The sequence below is a fragment of the Dromiciops gliroides genome, chromosome 2 (assembly GCF_019393635.1).
Source record: "Dromiciops gliroides isolate mDroGli1 chromosome 2, mDroGli1.pri, whole genome shotgun sequence".
NCBI classification, from domain to species: domain Eukaryota; kingdom Metazoa; phylum Chordata; class Mammalia; order Microbiotheria; family Microbiotheriidae; genus Dromiciops; species Dromiciops gliroides.
The window spans coordinates 278,174,051-278,193,405 of NC_057862.1; positions in this window are offsets into that span (position 1 = coordinate 278,174,051).

Consider the following 19,355-nt stretch of genomic DNA (forward strand, 5'->3'; position numbering starts at 1 on the left):
TCTGAGGCCGAATTTGAACTCAGGTCATCCTGAATTCAGGGCCCCTGCTTTATCCATTGTGCCACCTAGCTGCCCTGATTAAGAGATATTTTAACATTTATCCATTTTAATTTCTAAGATGGTAAATATCAATAAATATAACCCACATAAACAAAAAGGGCCCTCAATAATTTTTAAACTATAAAGGGGTCTTGAAAACCACTGATTTAGAGAAATAGAATTGTGAATTGTGAAGTGAATTGTGGTTTACTGTCTAATTAGAAAAATGAATAGTTGTGGTTTCTCCATGATTATCTAAATTGGGGTCATGCCTGGTTATCTGAAATGACTTCAGGTCTCCCCATATGCTTCACTTTCATTACAGTCTGTCAGGATACCATCTGTCTGAACTAGCTTTCTCTCATCTTCTAATTTCATGAGAAATTTGTTTTACAAGCAATTCTTGATTATACACTATATTACTGCTGTTCCCCAAACTGAATACCCCTTAACCTCTTTATATTTCAATCTCCTCAACTACAAAATGAGAGGTAGAGACTCAATGGCCTCTAAGATCCTTTCCAGCTCTAAATCTATGAGACTATTATCTCCCCTGCATGGCCTTCCCACTAGCATCTAATCCCATGATCGAAATATATAACTATGCCACCCATCCCTCTAAAAAATTGAAGTCTACCTTGATTCCCAACCCCTTTTTTAATGCTCTACCCCTCTTCAAATTAACTTGTATTTATAGTTCTGTGAACGTGTTATATCCCATCAGTACATTGACAACTCCTTAAAAGCAGGGATTTTTTGTCTTTATAATCCCCAGTGCTAAGCACAGTGCTAAATGATTATTTATTTATTTCTGAAATTTGGTTAAATCCACTGGCATATTTTCATGTCCCTTGACCACCTAAGTCATTTTTCAGAGAGGGGAAGGAAAACAAAAAGGAGGGGGAGTAACAGAAACGATGATGATGATGAAGTAGTAGTAGTAGTAGTAGTAGTAGTAGTAGTAGTAGTAGTAGTAATAGTAGTAGTAGTAAGAACTCTGGATTTGGAGAAAAAACCTGGGTCAGAATCATTACTTTTCTATATAATATCTGTGGGATGATTTTGGCCAAGATGACCTCTCTAGGTCTCAGTTTCTGGGTCCCCTCAAATTCTAATACAAGGATTCTAAAATGCTAACAATGATCACTGCCATTTTTATAGTATCATAATGTTTCAAAAGCATTCTATTCACAACATCCCTCCGTGGTAGTTTCTATCCTGCACTGTTTATCTGTGCACATGTTACTATGCCCATCTTAAAGAAGAGAAAACTGAAATTCTGGTCACACAAGTAGTAAATGGCAATACCAACATTTGAACTCTGTTCTTTTGACCATAAACCCAGGTATCTTACATACAATGTATATGACCCACCATCCATTTTTTTTAAGAAATCAAGATTTATTTTCCTTCAATAATCCTTTCCTTCTCTATTAGAGCAGCTGGGATAAGATTTAGGACCACTCTGTTCTAGTCCCTACCGACTCAGTAGCCTGAGCAATAGGAGCTGCAGACCAGTCCTCAGTAGCAGGTTGAGAACATGTATATGTATGTATATATACATGCACAACATGCTTGCACACACATATATGTATAAATAATTACGTGTGCACATGTGTATAAACATGTGTTATATTTGCTTTTATGAAAATAATACTAAAAGTTATATAGTTGTGCATATATGTGTATACATAAAATATGTGTGTAACTAAAAGCCATTGATAATAGATAAATATTTAAAGGGCATGGACAAACAGTTCTCAAACAAGTAATCAAAGTATAAACTGTATGAAAGAAAGCTTCAAATCACTAATAATAGGAAAAATGCAAATCAAAGAGCTCTGAAAATTTCACCTTAGCAAATGAATAAAAATGACAAAGGATAGGAATAATCAGTGTTAGAAGACTTGTAGGAAAAGAGATGTACTCATGTATTTATCTGTAAAACTGTTTTTGGAAAGCAATTTGGAACTATGCCAATAAAGTAACTAAAATGTCCATACTTTTTAACCCAGAGATTTCACTATTATACGTATAACCCAAAGGAAGTTATTAAAAAAAGAAAGTCACCATTTCCACCAAAACATATACCAAAATATTTATAACAACACTTTTTGTGATAGTAAAAAAAAAACTGGCAAGAAAGTAGATACACATTAATTAGGGGTGACTACAAAAATTATTGTGTATGGATTTAATGGAATATTACTGTTCTTTAAGAAACAAAAAAAAAATATGAACCATACTGTTTCTGGTTTGGTTTTTTTTTCTTTTTTTTTTGAGATTTTCCCTAATGTTCTAATTCTTCTCTCACAACATGACTAATGCAGAAATATGTTTAATGTGATTTTAATGTGATTGTATATATACCTATATCGGGTTGCTTTCTATTTGGGGGAGGGAGAGAGAGGGAAGGAGAAAAAATTTGGAGCTAAAAATCATATGAAAACAAATGTTGAATACTATCTTTACATGTAACTGGAAAACAATAAAATTCTTTTATAATAAAAACAAAACAAAAAAGTGATGATTACAGAGAAGTATCCATTCATAAACTGATGCAGATTGAAGTAAGCACAGCCAAGAGAACAATTTACACAATGACTACAACAATATAATGGGAAAGAACAAGAAGCATGTACCAGACACTGTGCTAAGCATTAGAAATACAAATACAGTCAGAAAGACAGCTCCTTCCTTCAAGGAAAATAACTTTTTTAAATAATAAGCAATTTTATTTAAAGTTCTGAGTTCCCAGCAATACAATGATCCAAGACAATCCCAAGGGACTAATGATGAAGCATACCATCTACCCCCATAGAAATAACTGATAAAAAGAGCATTTGTGGATTGTACATATATAACCTATACCAGACTGGTTTCTGTCTTGTGGAGGGGGGAGGAAAGGGAGTGGGAGGAGAAAAATTTGGACCTCTAAATCTTATGAAAATGAGTGGTGAAAACTACCCTTAAATGTAATTGGAAAAAATAAAATAAATGTTTGTTGCAAAAAAGAAAAAGAAAAAGAAAAGAAAGAAAAAGAAATAAAGTTCTGAGTTCCAAATTCTCTCCCTCCCACCCTCCCTCCTCTCTCCACTTCCTGAGGTGGTATGTAATCAGATAGAGGTTACACATTTGCATTTATGTAAAATATTACCATATTAGTCATTTTGTATAAAAGTTGAATACAAGAAAAAGTAAAAGCATTAAAATAGCATACTTCAGTCTGTAAGGAACTTATCTTCTGATGAGGTAAACATATAAATTAAGCTTAAAGTAGGGGGAGTTTAGGACACAGGAGAAAGGAGGCATAGTGGAAAAACATTGGAAAATCAAGAGTGAACTCCACAAAAGGATGTTGGCCTTGACACTTTCCTTAAAGTAGAAGTTCTAGGAGGAACTTACCAATAAGAAGGGACCAAAGGAATGGAGTCAAATTCCAGGGTGAAAGGACCAGGGAGATACTAACTTTCCAGAACAATAATGTTTTTTGTGCCATGGTAGAGAAACCAAAAAACAATAAAAAGTGAATGCTGAAGTATTGTAACATTACAAAGAATAAATATGAATCCAATCAATATTTGTAGAAAAGCACTTACTTAGCATGGGGGCTGACACATAGTTGGTGCTATGTAAGTGCTTATGTTTCCCCCAATGGAGATATATGAGAAAACACTTCCCTCCTCTCCTTTGCAGAGTCTCAAGGTTCAAGAATATGAATGTCATATATATTTTTCAGACATTTTCTATTGATTAGTTTTGCAAGAATTTCTTGCTTCCTCCTCATTTTCTTTTCTTTAAAAATATTCTCTGTTTTATGAGCTGGCTCTCTGGGAGAAGGAAAAGAAGAGAGATGATGCAGAAATATAGGTTATGTGAAATATATCATCAATAAAATGCATTTTTAAAAGAAAGATTCATAACCTCTAAGGGTTATCCCCTAGGAGAGAATTGCTAACCACCCTCCAAGGATCTAGTCTTCCAGTACAAATGGGAATAGTAGTGCCAGAGCCTCTATGAAACAAAGGACTATGAGAAATTTGAGGAGGAAGAGATGGCCTAGGAGGGTCAGGAAAAGCTTCATGAAAAAAAAGAAATAATGTGAATTTTAACTTGATTGAAGGAAAAGATTTAAATAGGCAGGGGTAGGTATTTAAGGGAAGGGATTCCAGGTATTTGGTTACTATGAGCAAAGGCAAAGGGACCAACCCCTCAATCAACAAGAATATACTATCTGCCAAACAGAAATAAAACAAGCCCTGATTTCTAATAGCTTACATTCTATCAGGGAATATGGAAATGAAAAGGATGAAAATAAGGGATAATCAGTGGTTTAGTTTAGTGTGTACATAGACTAACTAAAGAGGAATTAGATAATGTTGGAAAGATAGTTTGGAGTAAGATTGTAAAAGAAAATGGTGATAATAAGGAATTTGCATTTTATTCAGTAGACAGTGGGGAGATACTAAATATTTCTGAGGTGGGTGATAAGATCAGAGGAATGACATGCTGATAATAATTAGTATTATGTGTTTAGCACTAACTATGTTCAGGGAAGATACTAGATATGAGGAGAGATCACAGAGGTTCTGTGTTTAAGGATCTATTTAAGAAAGTGGCTGGAACATGTTGATGAAGAGGTTCTAACTGTACAAGGAAATATGATAAGGGCCTTGTTAGTGGTACAGATAGAAAATGTTTTCTTTTGCTAAGAGAGGAGAGAGGATGAGGCAGAAATCACTACTAAAAATAAACCATGAGGAACCATTGGAATTTGGGGAGTAGAGATGTCATGTCATCATAGCTTGTGAGGAATAGATTAGAGATGGATTAAACTGTAATCAGAAAGATAAATTAGGAAGCAATTGCATGGTCTGACCAGGAAGAGATGAACTCAACTGAGACTACTGTAATGAAAGTAGAAAGGAAGGTCCAAGATAGAAAAGAGATTATGGAATTAATTGCCAGTAGAGACAGTGAAGTAGAAAATTGTCAGATATGGCTCTGATCCCAGATGCTCATAATAGAGGGCTGATCAACTGAGTTTCAATCCACTTAATAAAATTTCAGAATGTGGACACTTTTCAGAAAGGGCATCTCCCGTTGATCCAGATATGTGCTCTTGGCTTTTGCTGTGGTACATAGCCCTTACTGGGATGTCAAAGCAACTTCTGCTTGGTTTTCATTGACTCAGAGCTGTCTCAAAGTTGATTGGTTATAAGAGCTCTGGAAACATCTATGCTTTGGGGAGGAGGGGCTACCCTTCTCTTTGGGTCTCTTCCAACACTTTTTCCCCTGTCAATTTTCAACAAGTTGAGAGGGGAGTAGGAAAATCGTCTTCTCCCTCCCTCCACCCCCATCCCACTGGCAATGGAAGCAAGGGCTAGGAACACATGAGAAGAGCAATTAATCTGTGCTTCACAAGTTAGGTTTGAGATGGCAATTTGAGCTCTTGGTTGCCTTTCTATTTTCTTCCCTGAATACAGATGAACAGCCAGTGGTGCTGAGTTATGGTTGTTTCCGGCTGCCAAACTTCATAGCCAGTTATCAGATAACCAGAAGAAAGTTGGTTTCTCAGAGAAGACCACTCCTTCAGATGACCACTGCCCCATCATTGTATGGCTGAAGGACTAAAGCAAGTCATTTGCTAGCTGACTGGAGATTGGAACCTTATGAGATAATGCAATTGCCAGATAAAAGTGAAGTATCTATTCTGTAGTCCCATGAATTTATCTTGCTTCTAAAGGGAAGCATAGTGAGTATAATTGTCTGTGAGTCTTTTGAATCTTATATAGTTTCCACAGTAGAGAAAATAAGCAGAAGAATATGATACCTATATTGAACAATAAATACTATTTTTCTAGAGGGCCTCCTGTTACCCACATTTCAGGCATACTTTAGGCATAAGCTATACCAAAGATCTGTTTTACAGATTTTGCTAAAGTTTGATTCCAGGGTGGGGTCAATAAGCCAGAGAAAGATAGAGAAGCCTTTCTCTAGATAGGTCAGCCCTTCTCCCTCCTCACCCCCCACCCAATGATGAATCTGGGTCCATGAGAGTCCAGAGTTGAAATGCTTTATACAATAGTAGTCTCTCAAGCCAAGGCATAAATGTTTTACCTAGAAGTGCCATGCAACTCAACATTAACTTGGGGACAGTGTTTTATGAATAAAATAATATTAGAAACATAAACATTGGAAATAAGCAATTGTTATTTGCAAAAAAGTTTGCCCCACATTATGTATAATTAGAAAATCCAGACCCAGTAATGCATGAATCCCTATGGGATGGAAAAGAAAGTATCCTTCTGAGTTCATATGGGGAAAATATTTGGGTTTTATAATGTTTATTTAGACTGTTGTTCTATTGTGTATTCTCGTACACAAAAATTTTCTCTCAGTTGTTACAAAAAAAAGTTATTCACTCATTTACTCTTTTTTTTAAAAATTCAAACACAAAGTAAATTTATTTTCCTTTATCCAAAATAAATGTATGTACCTCCTATAAATATAAATAAATAAACAATAGTTTGTAAAGCTTTTTGAGGATTAACAAGAAAAGGCTTGCATCTAGTAACATACAGCACATACATGTCCTCTTCTTTCTGAAAAAATGGATGCCTTGAGAGTTCCGTCTCTTACCATTTTTTCAAATCAGGGGAGAAAATGCTCAGTATGACCATTTTGCCTTTTTTCCTGGTGCTTCTTTCACTTTCTACTGTCCTCTTGTTCAGAGCACTGAGAGGCTGCCCTCTCTCTTGTGCTTGGCAGGAGGGGAGATCTGTGCCTTCACTGTTCCTAATGGGGCAGATTTACTTACTTTTTCCCTAGCAAACAACTTCTCTTTTGCTAATTTTTGGTGATTTCTAGGAGAAAAATGTTTCTTGACTGCCAAGTTTGGGATTGGCACATGTAGCTGGTTTGCTTGGCTACTTTCTTTGAGGTTCTAATCTTACAGCTGATCTAGTTGTGCCTCTTAATAAAAATCATGAATTTATTAAGCACCTACCATATGCCAGGCACAGTTTTAACTACTGGAGATATAAAGAAAAGCAAAAAGAGTCTCAGCTCAAGGAAATTACATTCTAATGGGGGGAAACAAACAAACAACTATATAAAAACAAAATATATGCAAGATAAACTGAAGATAATCTCAGAGGGAATGCTAGTGCATTAAGAGGAATCAGGAAAGTCTTCTTGAGGAAGGTAGAATTTTAGCTAAAACTTGAAGAAAGACAGGGAAGCCAGGAGCTATTTTTGAGGAAGGAGAGAACATGAGTAATGGGAGACAGCCAAATAAAATGCGCAGATTTGGCAGATTGAGCACTGAGTTCAAGGGAAAGCAAGAAGATCAGTGCCATTAGATTGTAGAGTATGTGGGAGAGTGTAAAGTATAAGAAACCTGGAAAGGTAGGAAGGGGTTAAATTAAGCTTTGAAAGTCAAACAGTTACTTTTATATTTGATCCTAAAGATAAAGAGATACTGGCATTAATTCAAAGGGGGTGGGGAGGTTGATATGGTCAGATCTTTAGAAAGATATTTCTTTCTTTAGAAAGAATAAATCTGACAGTATATGGAAGATGGAAAGGAATATGGAGAGACTTGAGGTCAGGAGGTCAATCAGTACACAAATAGTCCAAATGTGAGATGAGGAGAGACTTCATCAAGGTGATGTCAAAATCAGAAGAGATAAGGGGCCATAGATGAGAGGTGTTATAAAGGTAAAATTGACAGCACCAGGCAAGAGACTTGGTATGGCCTGGGTGGTTGTTAAAGTAAGGAATAGAGGATGAAACCTGACTTGCAAGCCTGGGTAACTAGGAGAATGATGGTGCCCTCAATGGTACCAGGAAGTTAGGAAGAGGAAAGGCAAGGGGTGGGATGGTAGAACATAAGGAGTTCAGTTTGGGGCATACTGTGTTAAAGAAGATAAGAGTTCAAGACATCCAATAGTTAGTTGGAGATGTGAGGTTGGAAGTCAGGAGAGAAGTTAGAGCTCGATAACTCAATTTGAGAATCATCCATTTAGAAATGATAAAGAAGTCATGGGAGCTGATGAAATATAATCACAGAAGCATATAGGAAAAAGAAAAGAGGGCTCAAGACAGAGAATTAGGAGACACCTATGGCTAGTGGGCATGAGTTGGATAAGGATCAAGTAAAGGTGATCAAGAAGAAGGAGTAAGACAATTAGGAGCAAACCCAGATGAGAACACTGTCTCAGAAACTTAAAGGAGAGTATCAAGAAGAAAGTAATTTCATTTGTAAAAAGCTACAAAGATTAAGAAAAAAAACTATTAAGAAAAAGCCATTTGGTATGGGAATTAAGAGATCATTGGTAACTTTGAAGAGAGTAGTTTCAGTTGAATGATAAGAAGTTAGAAAGCTAAACTTCTGACAAGGGATTGAAAACAAAGTAGGTGGAGACATCAACTAGAGCTTACAGGGATGGATGGATGAAGTGAAGGCTGCTTCTTTCAGGTTTGGGAAGATACAGATTTATTGTAGGCAGCAGGGAATATAGCCTTTGTACAGGAAGAGATTGAAGGTTAGCAAGAGACTGGGGATGATAGAAGTGGTCATATGCTGGAGACAAGATTTAATAGGATCACTTGTAGAGTGGTTTGCCTCGACAAGGAGAAAGGTCACCTCTTCATTTGAGATAGGGGAGAAGGACTTAATGGTAGAAAACATCTGAGTAATGTGAGATGAAGAGAATGTTCTAAAAGGGAATTTTAGGAGAATGACCTCAAGTTTTAGTGAAATATGGAGACGAGAGGCTTGAAGAGGGATGAAAAGGCTTGGGAAAGCAGCTGTTGCAAGTAAGTTAGTGAATCCATTAGGGAGTTTAAAAGGATTGTCCTGACACAGTGACGACCCAGTTGACATATAACAAAAAGTTGTAGTAGACCCACTCACCAAGTTTTAATGATATTTTTCCAGCGACATGTGAATGGGAGAGAAGGTAGGCAATGGTAGGAGTGATCCAAGGCTGAGGCTTGAAAAGGTATACATGAGAGTCAATGGATTCAAGTGAAGAGGACTGTATAGAATCTAAGTATAGACCATGCCACAATCCTCCTACATTTTTGTATGGGTTGACTTAGCTCTGTACTTTTGGGTTTTTTTATTACTGTGTTTACAGAGAGAACTAAGGATCTCTTGTCCTTAAAAACATCCTAAAAATTCTCCATTTACAAGAGGCAGAATTGAATTATTCTGAGCAAGGAGAAGCACAGCCTTTATCACTGTGAAACAGACAAGTTTGTATAGATATAACTTCACTCGACAAACTTGTCAAGAGATTCAGAAGAGTGGTTTTCAATTATCCATTCCATTTCCTAGGACAGTGACTCCTAACCTTTCTAGGATTGTTAAACCAAATGCTTTTGGTTTGATTCTGTGGTGTACAACAGTTCCCCCACCCCCACCTCTTTTTCTGAAGGTACTGGATGCCTTCATTTGTTTTTTGAACTAATCTTAAAAGAACAATCATTAAGTATCTGCTATTTGCAAGATACTTTGCTTAAAACTGGGGATACAAAGATATGCATGAAAAAGCTTACATTCCACAAGGGAAAGGGTACAACATGTCCATAAGCAATTAAATTCAAAGTATATATGCAATAATCCAAGATATTACAAGAAGGATAATATTAATGCTTTGGGTGAGGTAGGGTTTCATCAAGGTCTCATGAAGTAGTTGGCACCTGAACTATGCTATAAAGGGAGCTAGGGATTGAAAGAAATAAGAAGTGAAGACAGTATTCCAGACATGGAGATTGACTTGGGCAAAAGTATAATTCTTAGAATATTGTATTCAGAAAATAGCTGGTGGGTCAGTAGAATGGGGATTTCATAAAGAGGAGTAATGTAAAATAAAAGAAAGATAGAGGGAATTAGATCGTGGGGGCCTATAAATGCCATGCTATGAAGTTTTTATTATATCCTAGAGGAAATGCAGATATAATATTTTAAGTAGGTCTATGTTTTAGGAATCTCAGTTTTGTAGATATGTTGAAGGGAAGAATGACTAGTAGCAGGGAATACTATTAGGAAGCTATTGCAAAAGTCAAGGTGATGGGCAGCTAGGTGGTGCAGTGGATAGAGAGCACCGGCCCTGGATTCAGGAGTACCTGAGTTCAAATCCGGCCTCTGACACTTAACACTTACTAGCTGTGTGACCCTGGGCAAGTCACTTAACCCCCATTACCCTGCAAAAAAAAAAAAGTGAACGTGTGAGGTAATATAGATCTGATCTAAGTGTAAAAGATTGGGTAAATATAAAGAAGTGAGGAAGATGTAAGAGGATAGGAATGGAGGCATAGGGTGGTGGAGAAAGGCAAGCAGAATGAGGAAAAGAATAGGGAGTGGACCAGACACAGAGAGTCACTTGTTTAATAATGGATCAGAACTGGGTACACTCAGGCAGCATGGACCCAGATGGAGATGGAAAAGTGCTCAAGGGGGCAGGATTTGGGGGGGGGAATCTCATTTTAATTGTTTTTGGTAGGAGACAGACTAACTCTTAGCTATGCAATCTTGTAGTTAGTTTATTAACATATCCACATCATCTTGGTCAACAGAAATATTTGTTGTTCTACTGTCTGACTGTGGATATATAGAAGTTATATGTGCTTTATAGATCATAGGTCCAAAAGTTCCTAACAGCAAGCCTTAGATGGTTTCCCCTGACTTATCACACAGTCTTAAGATATCTTTTTTAGTTAATATAATAATTCAGTTTGAAAAGCATTCTCCTTTGATCTATGGGACTGATTCTAAGTAACTTCTAGGTTCCGTTTTACAATCTTACTTCCTGCTATTGTTACTTTATATACTGACTACTAACTAGAAGGAGATAACAAGGGGTCATCAGAGGGGCCAAAATAAGATGCAATATTGACACAGAAGGGACTCCAGCTTTTGGGATAAGAACTCACTATTTGACAAAAACTGCTGGGAAAACTGGAAAACAGTATGGCAGAAACTAAGTATAAACCAACATCTCACATTGTATACTAAAATAAACTCAAAATGGGTACATACTTCAGACATAAATGGTGATACCATAAATAAATTAGGAGAATAATGAGTAGTTTACCTGTAAGATCTATGAAGAAGGGAAGAATTTATGTCAAAACAAGAGATACAAAACATTATGAAATGAAAAATGGATCATTTTGATTACATTAAATTTAAAAGGGTTTGCACAAACAAATCCAATTCAACCAAGATTGGAAAAAAGACAAAAGCTGGGAAACAATTGTTACAGTCAGTGTTTCTGAAAAAGACCTCATTTCTCAAATACATAGAGAACTGAATCAAATGTATAAGAATACAAGTCATTCCCCAATTGAAAAATAGTCAAAGGATATGAACAGCTAGTTTTCAAATGAAGAAATTAAAGCTATCTACAGCCATATGAAAAAATGTTCTCAATCACTATTTTTTAGAAAAATTCAAATTAAAAGAACTCTGAGGAAACACCTCACACCTATCAGATTGACCAATGTGACAAAAAAAGAAAATGATAAATGTCGGAGATGTGAGAAAATTGGGACACTGGTGCATTTTTGGTGGAGTTGTGAACTGATCCAACAATATCCAATTAGGAACTATAACTAAAGGGCCATAAGCATTGCATTTCCATTCTTACATTAATATCGCTATTAGGTCTTTATCCCAGAAAGGGAAAAGGACCTATGTGTACAGAAATATTTATAGTAGGGTTTTTTTGGGGGGGGGAGGGGGAGAATTATGGAGGCAGAGAATTGGAAATTGAGAGAAAATGCATCATTTGAGGAATGACTAAACAATTTTTGGTATATGAATGTAAAGGAATACTATTATGCTATAAGAAATTATGAGCAGACAGATTTCACAAAAAACCTGGATTTACATGAACTGATGCTGTGTGAAATGAGCAGAACCAGGATAACATTATATACAGTAACAGCAACATTATGTGATGATCAATTATGACAGACTTCTCAGTAATACAATGATCTAAAACAATTCCAAAAGACTCATGATGGAAAATGCTATCCATATCCAGACAAACAACTATGGAGTCTGAATTAAATTGAAGCATACTATTTTTATTTTTTTGTTTGTTTGTTTTTGGTAGAGGGTTTTCCTTTTGTGCTGTTTCTTCTCTCACAACATGACTAATGTAGAAATATCTTTAACATGATTGTACATGTATAAATTATATCAGATTGCTTGCTATCTCAGGGAGGGGGGAGAGAAGGAAGGGAGAAAAATCTGGAACTCAAAATGTTGAAAACTATCTTTAGATGTAATTGGAAAAATAAAATACGAGAGAGAGAGAGAGAGAGAGAGAGAGAGAGAGAAAGAGAGAGAGAGAGAGAGAGAGAGAGAGAGAGAGAGAGAGAGAGAGAGAGAGAAGGAAGAAAAGAACATACTAAAAGAGCCTGGGAATCTAAATCTACTAGCCCTTTTATACTTCATTCTGTCCGTGGGCAACTTGGATGAGCACTGATCTTCCTGGTGGAAAGCTTAGCTTCATCCTTACCAAACTAGGCCAGTTGCATTTCCAATCCAGGAAATGATTCATATTCTCATTCGACAACATGTGCATGATTTGAATCTTTGTACAAGCTGACCAAATCAACCTAGTTTTCCCATTCCTTGAAAGGTTTGGTGTTATTATGTTATGTGATTATCTCAGTGTTAATGACAAGATATATTTGTAACACTGGTGAGTTTATTTGAAGAGTTCATCTAAAGATTGATGTTCATTCACTGGGCAGTAATAGCATTAGAGATTTGAATTAAGCCACTCAGCATTTTAAGCAAGTTAGGTCTATGATTGGATAGAAAACTGGACTTGGAGTTGGAAAGATATGAGTACAAATCCCACCTCAAACAGCTATTATTGTGCTCTTTCCTCAACTTTAAAATGTTGATAAAGAGACGGTGGAGCCAAGATGGCAGAGAAAAGGCTATGACTTTTGGAGCTCCTGACACGATCCATCTACATACCTCCAAAAGTGCCATAAGACAACTCCTGGAACAGCAGAACCCATAAAAGAACAGAGTGAGATCATTGTCCAACCAAAGACTTCTTAAAAGTGAGACAGGTAAAACATGCTGTACCAGGGTGAGAGAGGAGTACAGCTACACCATGACATGCATATCCAGCCTCAGGCAGGCCACACCTCCAAAGCCTTGGAATCTTCAGCATCAGTGACTTCTTCTGAAACTCAGCTCACAGACAACTAAAGGGGGCTAGTGGTTCACCAAAGAAAATAGTAGCAGAGCACTGCTGTGTTCCTCAGGAAGTGAACTTGAGTGGCAGCAGCCCAGTGGGGTAGGGGCACAGGCACATCAAGCTTTTGACCACAGAGAAGCAGATTTCAATTAGATTTCTTCTTCTGGGTTAAAAAGCAAGCAGGACCATGGCTACTTACAGGTCAGGCAGGCTGGGAATGAGCCTCTCCTTAATTCGTACCATCTGGGACCCCCTGAAGATTGGAACAGTGTGTCCTAGAAGCAATGCTCCATTTTAAGAAGGAGCTAAAAGCCAAGAAATAGGTGGGCAAGATGAGCAGGCAGAAAAAGCAGCAAACCATCAAAAACTTCTTTGGTCGCAAGGTAGATCAAAATACACCTTCAAAAGAAGATAACAATGTCAAATCTCCTATATCCAAAGCTTCCAAGAAAAATATGAATTGGTCTCAGGCCATGGACGTGCTCAAAAAGGACTTTGAAGATAAGGTAAGATAGGCAGAGGAAAAAAATGTAAAGAGAAAGGAGATTGATGCAGGAAGGTTATGAAAAAAAAAAGTCAAGAGCTTGAAAAGCCAAATTGGCCAAATAGAAAAGGAAGTACAAAAGCTCTCTGAAGAAAATCATTGCTTAAGAATTAGGATAGAGCAAAGAAAAGCTAATGACTTCATGAGAAGCCAAGACAAAATAAAGCAAATCCAAATGAATAAAAACATGGAGGGCAATATGAAAGACCTCCTTAGTAAAACAGCTGAGCTGGAAAATAGACCCAGGAGAGATAATTTGAAAATCATTGGACTATCTGAAATCCATGATCAAAAAAATAGCTTATACACCATCTTCCAAGAAATTGTCAGGGAAAATTGCCCTGATATTCTAGAGGCAGAAGGTAAAATAGAAATTTAAAGAATCCATTGATCACCTCCTGAAAAAGATTCCAACGTGAAAATTTCCAGGAATAGTATATCCAAATTCCAGAGATCACAGGTCAAGGAGTAAATATTGTAAGCAGTTAGAAAAAAGTAATTCAAGTACTGTGGAGCTAAAGTTGGGATAACACAAGATCTGGCAGCTTCTATATTAAAGGATCTGTGGGTGTGGAATATGATATTCTGAAAGTCAAAGTTGCTGGAATTACACAGAAATCTTGTATTCAGCAAAACCGAGTACAATCTTTCAGGGGGGAAAATGGAACTTAAATGAAAAAAAGGACTTTCAGGCATTCTTGATGAAAAGACCTGAATTGAATAGAAAATTTGACTTTCAAATACAAGACCCTAGAAGAGCATAAAACAGTAAACAGGAAAAAGAAATCATGAGGCATATTAAAAGGTTAAACTGTTTATATTGCTACGTGGGAAGATGATACTGCTAACTCATGAGAACTATCTCAGTATTAGGGCAGATGAAAGTAATACACTTAGACAGAGGGCACAGGTCTGAACTTAATATGAAGGGATGATATTTGTAAAGCATTTATTTTTTGTTTATCCTTGTTTTTTGTGGGGCAGGCATTTTGGCATGTGGCTTATGTCTAGGGCCAGATTTGGACTCAGGGCCTCCTGGGTCCAGGGCTGGTGCTTCATCCACTGTGTCACCTAGCTGCCTTATGATGACATCTTTAAAATAAAATTAAAGGGTTAGAGGAATGCACTGGAAGAAAGGCAAAAGGAGAAGTGGAATTGGGTAAAGTAGCTTACATAAAAGAAACAAGAAAAAGCTTATGGAGTGGAGAGAAAGATAGGGAAGGAGCAGGGGAGTGAGGGAACCTTACTCTCATCAGAAATGGCTGAAAGAGGGAATAATGTAAACACTCAAGTGGGTATAGTAATATATCTTGCCCTGTGGGAAAGTGGGAGGAGAAAGAGATAACAGGGGAGAGGTGAAGGAATAGAGGGCAGGTTGGGGGAGGGGGCAGTAAAAAGCAAAACACTTTCAAGGAGGGATAGGGTGAAAGAAGATAGAAAATAGAGTAAATATCAAGGGGAAGGAATAGGATGGAGGGTAATACAGTTAGCAATATTAACTGTGAAAGAAATGATGAGGGGGATGCTATCAGAAGGACTTATGAAGAGTGCAATCCAACTAGAAAGAAAAAACTGATGGTATCTGAATACAGATTGAAGTATAATTTTTTGTTAGTTCTTCTTTCTAAAGTTATTTTCTGTTTTCTTTAAAAACCTGACTAATTTAGAGATGTTTTGCATGATTGTACGTGTATAATTTATATTGAATTGCTTTATTTCTTAGGGAGGGGTGAGGAGGGAGGGAGGGAGAAAATTTGGAAACAAAGTTTTATAAAAGCAATGTGAAAAAATTGGTTTTTTACACATAACTTGGGGGAAATTCTAAGTAAATAATTGTTTCATAAATGTTGATAAAAATAGTACTTACGTCACAGAATTGTTTTGAGATTCCATTGAATCAACATACGTAAACTGCATGGCAAACCTTAAAGCACTATTTAAATTATAGCTACCATTGTTGTTACTACTGCTGCTGCTCCTAATAATAAATTAAACCAAGCCAACCAACAGGATTAACCTTCTATGTCTGCCTTATCAACTCACTATTCCACTCACCACCGTGGCTCTTCCAAACCTTTTCATCCCTCATCAAACTTCTCCATGGCTTCCCTAACCCCAACCCACTCATTGGAGAACTTTTCCTCAGATTTTACAGGAAAAAAAAAATGAGGTCATTCATTATAAGCTTCCTCTTCTACCTTCTTAAGTTCCTCTCATTCAAATACCTACTACCACTATTTCCTTCACCATTGTCACATATGATAGGGTGACCTTACTCTTCACCAATGCTAACCCTTCTGTCTGTTCAAAGAATCTTATTCTGAAGATGGCGGAGAGGAAGGAGCAAGCTGCCTGAGCTCTCCTTCTGTTCTCTCAAAAAGAACATTAAATCCATAATCATATATGGTCATTGTGGAAAAGTGCATTACAGACCATAAAGTGGTACAATATGGTTCTTTATGAGAACAAACTTTAAAATCTGAAATAATTTTAGAAACAAACAAAAAAAAGAACATTAAATCAAACCTCTGGATGGATTTTGAGACTACAGGACCTCCAAAGAGACAGAGAGACACAGTCTTCCAACCAGAGATAATTTAGAAGACTTTGGGAAAAGGTCAGTCTGACTTGGGCAAAAGGGAGGCCCAGTGCAGGGCAGCAGCCCAGCGCTGAGGGGGTCAAGGCAAATCAGCAGGAGCTGCGGGCCATAGCCAAATACCTGAGGCCCCTGGAACCTAGCTCAAAAATATGGTGGCCAAGAAGGACAGTGGAAAAACCTACCTGCGCCAGCCGGGAGGGCAGGTTGCTGGCTGTGGGGGCAGCAGGACAGATGGGTTCAGGCGCCTGGCCAAGCACACTCAGACAGGAAGTGCAGGGGGGCGAACTACACCCACTATAAAGACCTCAGAGTAAAAAGCTGGTCACACAGCACCTATACCCCTGCACAAGAAGCCCAAAACAGGGACCCTGGTGCCCCCAGAGCAGACCTCAACTTAAAAAATAAATAAATAAGCTGCAATAATGAGTAAGAAGCAAAAAAGAGCCCTCTCCATTGAGAGCTTCTGTATCAATACGGAAGAAGCCAACACAAACTCAGATGAGGACAATACCCTCAAATTGCCTATATCTGAAGCCTCGTGAGGGAAGGTGAATTGGTCTCGAACAAAAAGCCTTCCTGAAAGAGCTCAAAAAGGACTTTAAAAATCAATTGAGAGAGGTAGAAGAAAAATGGGGAGAGAAATGAAAGCAAAAAAAGAAAACTATGGAAAAAGAATCAGCAGCTTGGAAAAGGAAACACAAAGATTGACTGGCCAAATGGAAAAAAAAAGTGCATAATTTCACTGAAGAAAACAATGCCTTAAAAAATTCATTTGGCCAAATGGAAAGAAAAAGGTGCATAATCTCACTGAAGAAAACAATGCCTTAAAAATTAAAATGGGACAGTTGGAAGATAAGGAATCCATGAAACACCAGGAATCAGTCAGATTACAGCAAGTGATTACCAGGATAATACACTATGACCAGGTGGGATTTATACCAGGAATGCAGGGCTGGCTCAACATTAGGAAAACTATTAACATAATCAACCACATCAATAGGAAAACCAACCAAAATCATATGATTATCTCAATAGATGCAGAGAAAGCTTTTGACAAAGTACAACACCCGTTCCTAATTAAAACACTAGAGAGTTTAGGAATAGGTGGAGCTTTCCTTAACATAATAAACAGTATCTACCTAAAGCCATCAGAAAGTATTATATGCAATGGAGATAAATTAGAGGCCTTTCCAATAAGATCAGGGGTGAAACAGGGATGTCCATTATCACCCCTATTATTTAATATTGTCCTAGTAATGTTAGCTTTAGCAATCAGAGAAGAAAAAGGAATTAAAATAGGCAAGGAGGAAACAAAACTATTACTCTTTGCAGATGATATGATGGTATACTTAAAGAATCCTAGAGAATCAACTCAAAAATTACTTGAAACAATGACCACCTTTAGCAAAGTAGCAGGATATAAAATAAATCCACATAAATTATCAGCATTTCTATACATGACCAACGAAGTCCAGTAGCAAGAGATAGAAAGAGAAATTCCATTTAAAGTAACAGTAAATAATATAAAATACTTGGGAGTCTACTTGCCAAGACAAACCCAGGAACTCTATGAACACAACTACCAAATACTCTTCACACAAATCAAATCAGATCTAAATAATTGGAAAGCTATCAATTGCTCATGGATAGGCAGAGCTAATATAGTAAAAATGACAATACTACCTAAATTAATTTAATTATTCAGTGCCATACCAATCAGACTACCTAAAAATTATTTTATAGAGCTAGAAAAAATAATAACAAAATTCATCTGGAAAAACAAAAAATCAAGAATATTCAGGGAAATAATGAAAACAAATTCACAGGAAGGTGGGTTAGTGGTACCAAACCTGGAGGTTTACTATAAAGTGGCAGTCATCAAAACTATCTGGTACTGGCTAAGAAATAGAGTGGAGGATCAATGGAATAGGCTAGGCACAGTAAACACAGTAGTAAATGACACTAGTAATGTAGAGTTTGATAAACCCAAAGACTCCAGCTTCTGGGATAGGAACTCAGTATTTGACAAAAACTGCTGGGAAAACTGGAAGAGAGTATGGCAGAAATTAGGCATAGACCAACATCTTATACCTTATTCTAAAATAAGGTCGAAATGGATACATGATTTAGACATAAGAGGTGATACCGTAGGTAAATTAGGAGAGAAAGGAGTAGTCTACCTATCAGATCTTTGGAAAGGAAAACAGTTTATGACCAAACAAGAGATAGAGTATATTATAAAATGCAAAATGGATTATTTTGATTACATTAAATTAAAAAATTTATGTACAAACAGAAACAATGCATCCAAAGTTAGAAGGGAGGCAGAAAGCTGGGAAACAATTTTTATGGCCAGTACTTCTGATAAAGGCCTCATTTCTAAAATATATAGGGAACTAAATCAAATTTATAAGAAACCATGTCATTCCCCAATTGAGAAATGGTCAAAGGATATGAACAGGCAGTTTTCTGATGAAGAAACCAAAGCTATCTATTCCCCTATAAAAAAATGCTCTAAATCTCTAATGATTAGAGAGATGCCAATTAAAACAACTCTGAGGTACCACCTGAAACCTATCAGATTGGCTAAAATTACAAAAAAGGAAAATAATAAATGTTGGAGAAGCTGTGGGAAAGTTGGAACACTAATGCATTGTTGGTGGAGCTGTGAACTCATCCAACCATTCTGGAGAGCAATTTGGAATTATGCCCAAAGGGTGATAAAGCTGTGCATACCCTTTGACCCAGCAATACCACTTTTGGGTCTTTTTCCCAAAGAGATCATGGAAAGGGGAAAAGGACCCACATGTACAAAAATATTTATAGCTGCTCTTTATGTGGTGGCAAGGAATTGGAAGTTGAGGGGATGCCCATCAATTGGGGAATGGCTAGACAAGTTGTGGTATATGAATACAATGGAATACTATTGTGCTGT